At 55.8% G+C, this 11392-nt stretch overlaps 1 long non-coding RNA gene across 2 annotated transcripts; it reads right to left on the minus strand.

Moving 5' to 3' along the window:
- Nucleotides 1-505: 505 nt before the first annotated feature.
- LOC111186765 (uncharacterized) lies at nucleotides 506-9623 on the minus strand. Of its 2 annotated transcripts, none has more exons than XR_016387963.1 (3): nucleotides 6194-9623; nucleotides 5864-5998; nucleotides 506-5333 (listed from the first exon to the last, which is right to left on the minus strand). It is a non-coding gene; the product is annotated as an uncharacterized LOC111186765 (long non-coding RNA). The 2 variants fall into 2 exon arrangements; XR_016387964.1 differs by having other exon boundaries at nucleotides 506-4765; nucleotides 5209-5333; nucleotides 5864-9623.
- Nucleotides 9624-11392: the final 1769 nt, after the last annotated feature.

Genomic DNA, 11392 nt, shown 5'->3' on the forward strand with positions numbered 1-11392 from the left:
GAGGACAGGCCCACGTGGGCGAGGGGCCCAAGCCGGAGGGCCTGGGAGCATTTTTTTTTTTTTGCGGTACGCGGGCCTCTCACTGTTGTGGCCTCTCCCGTTGCGGAGCACAGGCTCCGGACGCGCAGGCTCAGCGGACATGGCTCACGGGCCCAGCCGCTCCGCAGCACGTGGGATCTTCCCGGACCGGGGCACGAACCCGCGTCCCCTGCATCGGCAGGCGGACTCTCAACCACTGCGCCACCAGGCAAGCCCCTGGGAGCATTTTAGTTGCGAATGGAAGGACGGGTGGTGCTTAACTGGGAGGGAGGAGGACGGCCCATTCCAGGGAGTCGGTGTGGTCAGAGGCTGAAGGGAAGCTGGGCCAGGCCACTGGGAGGGGTTTGGTCTGTTTCTAACGCAATAGAGAACCACTAATGGGCTTTTAAACTGGGGCGACGGGGAGGGGGACGTGATATGATTCAGCAGCTTGTGTCTTTCAAAGATCACTGCTCTTGTGACTGGATTGGAGGGGGCAGGGTGAGGGATGATGGGGTGGTGGGGGGATGTGTTAGGTGTCAGGTGACAGAAGGTGACGGTTTGTACGGGGCGGGGGGCAGGGGGAGGAGAGACGCCCACAGACACCAAGGACACTCAGGGGCGAAGTCAGAGGGATGAGTCCCAGCCATGCTCAGCCGAGGCCCTTCCTGCATCGGTCAGCTGTCACCGTGTGACCAGCATCCCGTGGCAGGCGCCCCAGGCATGTCCCCCTCACTCCCGGGTCTGTGGTTTGGTTGGGGGTGGGCTGTGGAACCACAAGCTCTACCCACTGTGTTTCTTGTTCTTCTGGAAGCAGCAGGCTGCCAGGGCCACTCCTTCCCACGGAGACACCGAAGCAGAGCACAGCCCACCCGCCGACGCGCAGAGCAAGCCTTTGCTGCTCGAGCACAGGGTCCCTACGGGGTGTGGAGTCCCAGGACTGCCCCTGGGAACAAGGGCCTCTGGCCCGGACAGCGCTCCCGTCCCCGGTCATCTCAGAGGACTCAAGGGGCAGTGACCAGCAACCTTTATCGTAGGTCAAAGGAAAAGCTTCACAAAGGGGGAGGTACTGGCATCAAGTCGTCTTACGGGGCAATGTTCACTAGGCGTGTAAACTGTTTTAAAAGGCCTCTCCCCCGGGGTATGTCCGATGCAAACCTGGGTCAAATGAACAAAGAAATGCGGGGCGGGGGGGCTCCCAGGCTGTCCACGTGGAGGAGCAGGAAGGCTGAGCGGAGTCCCGCCCAGAGGCCTCAGCTCTGCCCCCGAGGGGTCGTCAAAGGACCAGGCGCTTTGGGGACAGCGCGCCCGCCTTCTGCATCCCCGTCTGGCCAGGCAGCCCCAGTACAGTCATCGGTCGCGAGGATGCTCAACACAAAAGGGTTGCTTTCCGGGAAAACTGCTGACGCGCAGGACTCTGGCACAGAGAGAGCTTGAGGCAGTCGGGCCTCCCGGATCCGCACGACCCGTAATCAATTTTCAATCCTTGGAACAAAAATAGTCTTGATTTATGAAGTTCCACAAGTTGTTTCTTTTCTGCATCGCCCGGCGTTAGAAGCAGGGACGTCCTGCCAGGCAGCCCCATCGGGCGCGGGGCGGGGGGCCTCAGACAGGCACATCCATGACCCTCCCGGGCTCCCACAGGGCCCAGTGCCTCGCACGCTGACTCCAAACACAGCGGCAGCAACCCAAGCGTTTACGTCTCCCGCGGGAACCCGGCCACACCCACGCTGGCCGTATCTGGGGGACCGTGTTTCTGTGCTTTTGTGGCGCTCATGGGCTCTCCTCTCTGAGACCTTGTGCTCGCTGGGGTCAGCAGTGGCTCTGAAACTCACTGTTACTTCGGGGGGGTCACTGCCCGGTGGATGGAAGATGACCGATTAAGGGAAAACAATTCTCTCCAAGTCCACTGACCTGGGAAAACTTTGTATTCAGAGGGGTTGATGAAGATCTATAGGATCTATAGGAAATATCAGCGTCTACCCATTTAAAAACCATATAATCATATTCCATCTGCAATCTCTGGCCACTAATGCAAGATCCTCAGCTAATTTTTAAGTAAAGCATCTGAAGCGTAGTTTAGAAGCTTTACGTCACCACATATCCCAGTCCACCAGACAGATAAAATAGTGGGCATATAGATGAATCATTTCATTATTCTGGGATGGTGAGGCCCTTCCAAGCACCACAGAGGAAAAGAGTGATATATTTGGCTACATGAAATTTTAAAATGTCTGTACGGTTAAAGATACCATAAACCAAAATTAAAAGCAAATGGCAAACCAGGAGTAAGTGTTTCAATCCATGTTACAGACAAATGGTTAATAATGTTCTGAAAAAGCAGTATGTTTCTGAAGGACAAGCACATCCACAGAAAATGGGCAAAAGACTTGAACAGGCGTCTCACAAACCGCGCTGATCGGCTCATGACAAACACTTGATTTCGCCTGAATCAAAGAAGTGCAATGAAAGTACTGATGACAGTCTATTTGTCTTCTGTCAAACTGGCAAATAATGGTTTAAATTTTAAAGCTGATACTGGCCAAAGAAGAGAGAAAAGACATCCTCATGCCCTGCCAGTAGAAGTATAAATTGGCACGTCGTTTTTGGAGGGTGAACAGATGGACTAAAATCCCAATAAAATCCGTGGAACTACGTCCTAAGGAAATAAGTTTCTGCCTGAAGATTCGCAGGCAAGAATAGTCATTACACATAATCCCCAAAGCTGGGAACAATCTACATAAGTTAGATAAATTATGGTAGAACAGGATGTAGCCCCCGAGAAAGCTGTAGACGACTATTTATGGGCACAGAATGTTATCCTTTATACACTGCTAAGTGGAGGAAAGAGGGTTACAAAAAACGGCGGGCATCGCGTGTGTGCTATTTTATAAGAAAGGAGCGAGTAAATAAATAGATGGTCAAGGGCGTGTGCATGCTGGTCATCGCTCTCACGTGACCACAGGACCTTCATAAACTTTCTTGCTACAAATCAGAAGAAATTACAAGACAGGTGGATCAGTTTCCTAGCTACCCTCTGACTAAACATCATTCTGTTCCCGATAATTTTGTTCGACGAGTCACGTCCAATTGAGTTATCTGGAATCATAATGCCAAGAGGCACGCACCTGCCTGAGACCGGCAAACACAGACGAGGAAGACGGGCACCCTCCGGTCAGCCGGATCCAGCAAGTCAATTACTGTAATAACAGAGGGGGAAGCAGCAGGCGGCCGGGGCAGGCCTACTGTCATAATATTTTCCTTGCAATTAAAACTGAATTTCTAAAAGGTAACGTGAGTGGTGGAGAGGAAAACAAGCGCCTGCCTTTCAGAGGTGAATAAAGGCCGTGTGAGCCGTGGGGACCAGTGCCGCCGGATCTGCATTCCAGCTCCCCACTCACCCGCAGGGGGATCTGGGCAAGCTACCTCACCTCAGGGTTTATCCTGACCTGAGACGCTGGGGAACGATCGCGTCTGGCCCACAGAGGGGTTGTCACAGGGTTAGAATCCACTTTGGAAGTATTTGAGAAATACGTGTGGCGACTGTCAACCTTGGTATGTTACTGTATTTAAGCACAACACAACTCCTTTCCAGGGAATTTTGCATGGATAAGGCTTGTGAAAAGCCAGTTAAGGGCTTCCCTGGTGGCTCAGGGGTTGAGAATCCTCCTGCCAATCCAGGGGACACGGGTTCGAGCCCCGGCCCGGGAAGATCCCACGTGCCACGGAGCAGCTGAGCCCGTGCGCCACAACTGCTGAGCCCGCACTCTAGAGCCCGCGAGCCACAACTACTGAAGCCCGTGCATCGCAACTATTGAGCCCACGCACTGCAACTACTGAAGCCCGCGCTCTTTAGGGCCCAAGTACTGCAACTACTGAAGCCCGCATGCCTAGAGCCCGTGCTCCCCAACAAGAGAAGCCACCGCAATGAGAAGCCCATGCACCGCGACAAAGAGGAGCCCCCTCTTGCCGCAACTAGAGAAAGCCCACGTGCAGCAACAAAGACCCAATGCAGCCAAAAATAAATAAATAAATTTATTTTAAAAAATCCAGTTAAGGCACATGCATACCCTGGACCCATCAGCTCTGCACAGGTCTCCCCAGGCACGGGCTATGACGTGCAGGTGGCGCTATTCGTAACAGCCCCAAACTGGAGACAGCCTAGTGTCCACGAGCCATTCAATGGATAAATTGTTGTGTGTTTGTACAATGGCACACAACAAAGCAGTGCAAAGAAACAGTCTGCCACTGCGTGTGACAACCAGGATGAATCTCATGAATATAATGTCACATGGAAGAAGCCATACACACACACGTACTGAACGATTCCACATAAGGTAAAAGACGGGAAGACTGGAAAACAGGACGGCAGTTCCTCAAAAAAGTAAAAGCATAGAATTACTGTCTGATGGGGCTTCCCTGGTGGCACAGTGGTTGGGACTCCGAGCTCCCAGTGCAGGGGGCCCGGGTTCGATCCCTGGTCAGGGAACTAGATCCCACATGCATGCCACAACTAAGAGTTCACATGCCACAACTGGGGAGCCGGCGAGCTGCAACTAAGGAGCTGGTGCAACCAACCAAACAAACAAATAAATAAACAAAAAAGAATTACCATCTTATCCAGCAACTCTGCTTCTGGGTATTTACCTGAGGAATGAAAGCAGGGTCTTGCAAAGATATTTGCACATGCGTCTTCATAGCAGCATTATTCACAATCACCAAAAGACAGAAACAACCCGGATGTCCACTGATGGATGAATGGACAAAAAAATGTGGTCCATGCAATGGAATATTATTCAGCCTTAAAAAGGAAGGGAATTCTGACACCAGCTTCAACATGGATGAACCCCGAGGGCATGATGCTAAGTGAAATAAGCCGCTTATAGGAGGTCCCCAGAGGAGTTGAATCCATAGACAGAAAGTACAATGGTGGGTGCCAGGGGCTGGGGCAGGGGGGATGGGGGGGTCAGTGTTTAGCATGTAGTCAGTCTCCTTCCCAGCAATGCAGAGGCTGGGCTGGCTGGCTCCACAGCACCAGGGGGCATTTCTCCTTTTCTCCAGGCCAGAAGGAAGGAAAGGAATCTCTGCTTTGCACCCAGCACCTGACGTCTGATCCAGCACAGGGATTTGGGAGACTGGCCCCTGCCCTCCCCTAAGAGCAGCCCCCAAGTGCAGAAAGCCAAGCTCCACCTCTATCTCTGCTGTGCGGCGGGGAGACAAGCGCAGAGGAGAGAACATTCAGGAATCCTTCAGGGGGGGAGGCGGAGAAGTGGGGGGAGGGAGGACCAGTCCTGACAGTCGCATCCTTGGAGGCCCTGGAGGAGAGGAGAAAGAGTGTTGAACGGAAAAAACATTTAAAGAAATAGTGGCTGAAAACTCCCCCAATTTGGTGAAAGACATAATTTCGCAGATTCAAGAAGTTCAGTGGACCCCGACCAGAATCAGTTCAAACAACACCACGCCCAGACACATCATCATCAAACTGCCAAAAACCAAAGGTGAAGAAAACTCTGGGAAGCAGCCATGGAGAGGCGGAGAGGAGGCGGAGAGGAGGCGGAGAGGAGGGGAGCTGAGGGAGGGGGGCGGAGCTGAGGGGGCGGAGCTGAGGGAGGGAGGGCGGAGCTGAGGGAGGGGGCGGAGCTGAGGGAGGGGGCGGAGCTGAAGGAGGGACGGCAGAGCCCCCAGGGATGCCAGGCCCAGGGCTGACACCAAGGCATGCAGCTCCAGTGCCGGTTGGGCAGTTCCCTCAGTGGGATGCTTTGTGATGCAGACCCAGACAGCAGGGAAGCCCGCTAGAGGGAAAAGGGAGGCTCCTACCAGGGCTGCCCCTTCTGGGCTGTCTCACCTGGAAGAATCAGAAAATGGGATTTCACGGGTTACAGACAAAGGGGAGACCAATCTGGGGATGTGAAGGACACCACAGCTGCAGGTCAAGGGCGAGAAGCAGAACCCCAGAGCTGGGCCCAAGAGTTAGAGGGACCTGTAGGACAGACGGAGTTGGAGGTGAGGATGGTCCAGCCTCTTGTCGTGGACCCAAGGGCAGAGCGCATCCTGAGGATGCCTTCCCCCAGGCTGGAAGGGGCTCAGGGCCTGAGCCCTGGAGCCTACAGGACCTGGTTCAAAGCCAGCTCTCTCTGCCACTAGCTGGTGGTGGGCTCTGGACCAAATTTCTTACCTGGGAGACTCAGTTATCCCATCTATAAAGTGGGGATAAGACAGTCTGTGTTCCATAGGCTTGTTGTGAAAGGCCATGCTCGGTGCCTGGCCCGTGGCTCCCACGTATGGCTGTTACTGTTATTTTCCATGGTCCCGCCCAACCCCTAGACAGGCAGGACTCTGAGTGGGGTGGCCTCCCTCCTGGCCAGCTGGTAAAAGTGTGGAGGTTTTGTTTTCCTGAATCTACTCTCTGTGGATTCAAATCTCAGGGAAGATGCCAAGGAGAAGCTGCTCGCAAAAGAACAGTTGAAAGTGGACTCCATTCAAGCAGAGCCCACTGGGTTCTCATCACCTGGGCAGACAGAGCAAAGAGGCAGAGGCCAAAGGACCGGCAGATACCCTCCCCCCCGTTGCCCAGCTGAGGACCTGACACAGCACTTCCTGCAGGTGGATCCGCACTTGTGCACGGTGCGCCCTCCCCTCACCCACGCACAGGGGCTTCCTCCACAGATCCCGCCTCCAGACAGCCCCCTGCCCGTGGCGTCCCATGGCAGCCAGCTGTAAGCACGAGGTGACGGCTCTGGAAGAGGTGGTGTCCCCTAGGTCTCCCACACCCACCTTCCTGTCACCCTCTTTCTCCTGTTTGGGGGAATGTGGAGCCCAGGCCTGCCCTGGAGGAGCCGTGGCCTTGATGATTCAAGACAGGGCTCAGATCAGTTCACTCAGTATCTGAGTCCAGAGGACTCGGTCGAGGATGCCCCCTCCTGAGAGGATCCGAGTGGACACCGGAGGCCCTGCAGGTGCCGGGCAGACATGGGAACCGGAGAACGGAACCTCCTGGGGGATTTTGTAGCTTCCTTTCCTGCTGTAGCAAAGACAGGGACTGTTGGGCATGGAAGAGCCATGCCTGTCTGGACACAGAGCCACGGGCGGGAATCCGGCTCAGAAGCCAGTGCTCACAAGGTCACCAAGCAAGGTCACCTTCCTAGGCGATGCCGCTTCACTCCCCTCCTGGGAAGGCAGTCCCAGGTTCTCCCTCAGCAGGACCAGCAGTCGCCCCTCCCCTCCAGCCCACAGACACCAGCAAAGACACCGCCTGTCCTGTGGCTGCCGCAGCCAGGGCGGCCAGGGCGGGACCGGGGCCTGGGCGGGCTTTCTCACCTGGCTCCGGGGCCCGGGGCAGCGGTGTGTTCTGAGCCGTGAGTGCGGAGAAGCCGGCTACCATCCCTCACGTACACCTGATCCTTGCTCACAGAGCCCCTTCCTCCAAGGGCAGGCTTCCTGCGTGGCTGTACCCCTCTCAGGGCCAGGAAGGAGGGCAGGAGGGGGTGGTGACAAGACATGCCCGGCTGGCCTGCCTGTGTTCTCGGTGGCTCCAGGGTCCCCCGATGGCAGCCAGCTGACTTATCACCTTCCTGCATCATCGACCTTCTCAGACCCGAGTCCCAGGGAGGAGCTGCCTGAGGGGCAAGATGGAAACACAAAGGAAGGACACAGGTAGGAAACACAGGTGCTGGGGGCCAGCTGGGCGGCGTCCAGCTCTCTGCGGCCTTGTAAGCAGCTACCGTCCAGGCCCACTGGGCTTTCATCGCACCTGCCACCCCAGGGAGGCACAAGGAGAAGCGGGTGTCAGACCGCCTTCCTTCTTATCCACCCTCAGTGGCCGTGGGAAAGGCCGACGGGCACCTCCCGGCTTTTGCGAGGCAGGTGATCTCGAGGGGGACACAGGACAGCGGGCTGAGCATCCCGGGGAAAGAGCCACGGCCACCCCGGCAGACCCAGGCCAGGAGGACGGACGTCCCGCAGTGGGTGTGGGCCAGCCCTCACCGTGGCCCGGCTCTAGGGGGTGTCCCACGGCCCCAGCCCGCTCACCACCAAGCTCCCCCGCTTCTTGTCTCAGCCTGGCTTTGCCACCAGCCCTGGCGGGGACACTGAGAAAACAGGGCCTGGGCTACACAGACTCCCTGCTGGAGCCCAGCAGGTCAGGCCACCGTGCCCCCCTCCCCATCCCACCCTCACCCCCCTCACGGCCAGGGCTGCCAGACCCCTCCCCCGGCCTGCTGTCCAGCCCGGAGCCACCCGGGAGCCCGAGGGGTTGGTGGCCCCCTTCCCAGTCCGGGCTCAGGTCAGCTCCCCACCAACACCTCCCCCAGGCCCGCCCGGGGAACTCGTGGTCCTGCGGGAGACTGGAGAGTTTCCCAAAGAAAGAGTTCCGACTTGTCAACGTCTCCACTGTGGCTGCGGATGGCAAGTGCCCCCCATGTGACCTCCGCTTCCTGAGCACGGGGGTGGGGGGGCGGGGAAGCAGGAGCTGAGCAATTCTGGGACCGCAGAGCCCCAGGAAGTGGCCTTGATGGGAGGGTGACGAGACTGCAGCTCAAGAGCAGCTAGCAACCAGCGAAGCCCAGCTCCTCCCTGGAAACACCCCATGCGAGGCCTGCCACCTTGCAGGGGAACCACCTGTCACCCAGATTTGCCTTCCTGACAACCACCCTCTGCCCAGGGACCTGCCTCCCCTGACACGCAGGGGCTGGGGGCTGGGACGCCCCTCAGGCCCCAAGAACCTCTATGTGATCCAGCTGTGCGGCTCTCAGAAGAGGAAGCTTCCAGCCTGGACCACCCTCCCAGGAGTCCTGTTTCTGGATGGAGAGCAACCTCTCCCCTGGGCTCCAGCCAGTGAGCTGGGCTACCCCCCACAAAGGAGGGGTCAGTGGGGCGTCCACTCTGCCCACTGTGCTGGGGACTGTGGCCCAGACTGGCCCTCTGGAGGCAGAGATCATGGGCTTCACATCCTTGTGTGGCCAGCACTGTGCCCTGCGCCACACAGACACACAGAGACACAGACACACAGACACAGAAGCACAGAGACACAGCCACACACGCACACACACACACACAGACACAGAGACACACATAGACACAGACACAGGCACTCAGAGACACAGACACACACACACAGACACACAGACATAGACATATAGAAACACTGACACATACAGACACACACACGGAGACACACACAGACCAACAGACACACACACGCACATGCACAGACACACACACAGAGACACAGACACACATAGACACACACACACATACACACACACATTCCCACCACTCTGCAGAGATGCTCACAGCCCCCAGCTGCCCTTTCAAAGTTGCCACTAGGTGGTGCATTAAACTTTCAGGTTTTGTTTTTTAAACTTTTGTGCATCTAGACCATCACAGTTCAATAAAAATATAATAGAGCCATATATGTAATTTTCCATGAAACAGGTAAAAGTAATTTTAATATCTTTTAACTTAACCCTAAGTAGCCCCCAAATTATCATTTCAACATATAATCAACATAAGGAACTATTAATGAGATATTTTACTTTCCCTTTTTTCTGGTGAGCCTTCAAAATCCCATGTATGTTTTATGTTTACAGCACATCTAAATTCAGAACCTAAATCTTTATCAGAAATCATTGCTTATACTTAAATTTCATAAAATTTATGGTCAGAAAAGGACACTCATTTACTTAAGTTGTTTCAAACATAAAAGTTTTCAGAAGCTGCATGGGTATCAGTTTAAATTTTTAAATTTAACTTAAAATCAGAATAAAATGCTCCATGGCTGCTGCGTGGGACTGAGTTTCAGAGACAGTGTCTCCAGCCCCCACCTTCAGGCAGCCCACCTGACTGAGCAGCTGTGAGATGACATTATTGGTGTTCTGAGGGACAAACAAGGTGGGACAGTAGCAGACGCGTCCCCTGCCAGCACAGCACCGACAGCAGAAAAACCACAGGGACCAGGCACTAGCAGGGTGACCCTGGGGGGCCAGCTCTACCCTGACAGAAAGAAGGGACACCAGCCGAGACCCCAGAGTGAGAAGGATGGCCAGGCTGAGGGATTGAAAGCCCCTGGGAGCAGGCACAAAGAGGGAGGAAGGACAGCAAGGTGACCAGTGGAGGGAGGGTGCCTCTTGGCCCCAACAGCACCGCGTCCTAACCCCCGAATCTGCGAATATGTTACCTTACCTGGCAAAGGAGTATGAACTGTGAGATGGAAGATGAGCCTGGTGGTCTGGGTGGCCCACTGGTCTCCAGCGTTCCAAGAGGAGGGAGGCCGGAGGGTCAGAGCCAGAGGAGACGCAGCGATAGAAGCAGAGGTTGGGGTGATGCGAGGAAAGGGCCATGAGCCACGGGGCGTGGCGCCTCTGAGGGCTGGAACGGAAGAGAAAGCCTCCAGGAGCTCCATCCCACAGACACCGCACCCGGGGGACCCAAGGCTCTGGCCCCAGAGCTGCAGGGTGCTGTCTGCGTGCTGCTCCCAGTCTGGCTCGGTGATCTGTCACAGCAGCCGAGACTCACCACCTCCTGGGGAGGAGCTGGGTGCCGGGAGCCGTGGATGCTTTAGGCAGGAAAGGGACAGTCTAATCCGTGCTTCTGAAATATGGGCTCGTGATGGGATGGCCACCCCAGGGCCAGCCCGATCGATGCTCACACCGTTCTGGGCAGCTTGTGGCCTTGTCTCTGGAGCTCCTACAGCCCTGCTGGCTCCCCCACTGCACAGACGGACAGACTGAGGCCCACGATGCAGCCTGTGTGCTGGCCTCTTGGGCACAGGATCGCGGAGGAACCCGGAAGGGTTGATGTCATCATGCGGACATATCATGTGTCTAGGGTTAGGGTCGGCTGCTCCGGTTTGCCCTTGTTTCCATCCGTCAAGTTTTATGTGGCCCCGGACGGACCCGAGCGGAGCTGTGTGTAACTTCCCAGTGGCTTCTCCCCTGGAGCATTTAGGAACCTTCCCTGTGACTGACGGGGTTTACCTGTGTGTGCTGGTGTGACACCCACACAGGGGGGACAGGTGCCCCAACCAGGGACAGAGGGAGATCAGAGGGGGTCACGTTCCCTCCTCGATCAGAGAGGAGGGAGAGGGGTGACACAAATATTCAGATCAGTGGCATCTACAGACCTGAACGGCATCACCTGTGCAGGTTGGGGAGCTCAGTGGGCTCTAGACCTGCCCCCCACCCCAGGACTTCCAGCCTTAAGTAGGCTGGTTGGCAATTATGTTTTCTGCTGTAATGATTTAGCTGGTACTTAACCCACTTTCCATATTTACCTGACTTCTAGGTGCTTTGAAAAGGAGTTTGCCCAGGGAGGGTGGGGGAGGGCCCGGACTCCTGCGCACATAGGAATCATTTCAGGCAGTCTCTGGGGTTTGCCA

This window comes from Delphinapterus leucas, chromosome 15, assembly GCF_059928025.1.
Source record: "Delphinapterus leucas isolate spDelLeu-1000000601 "Yukka" chromosome 15, BTC_Dleu_Yukka2, whole genome shotgun sequence".
In the NCBI taxonomy this organism is placed as follows: domain Eukaryota; kingdom Metazoa; phylum Chordata; class Mammalia; order Artiodactyla; family Monodontidae; genus Delphinapterus; species Delphinapterus leucas.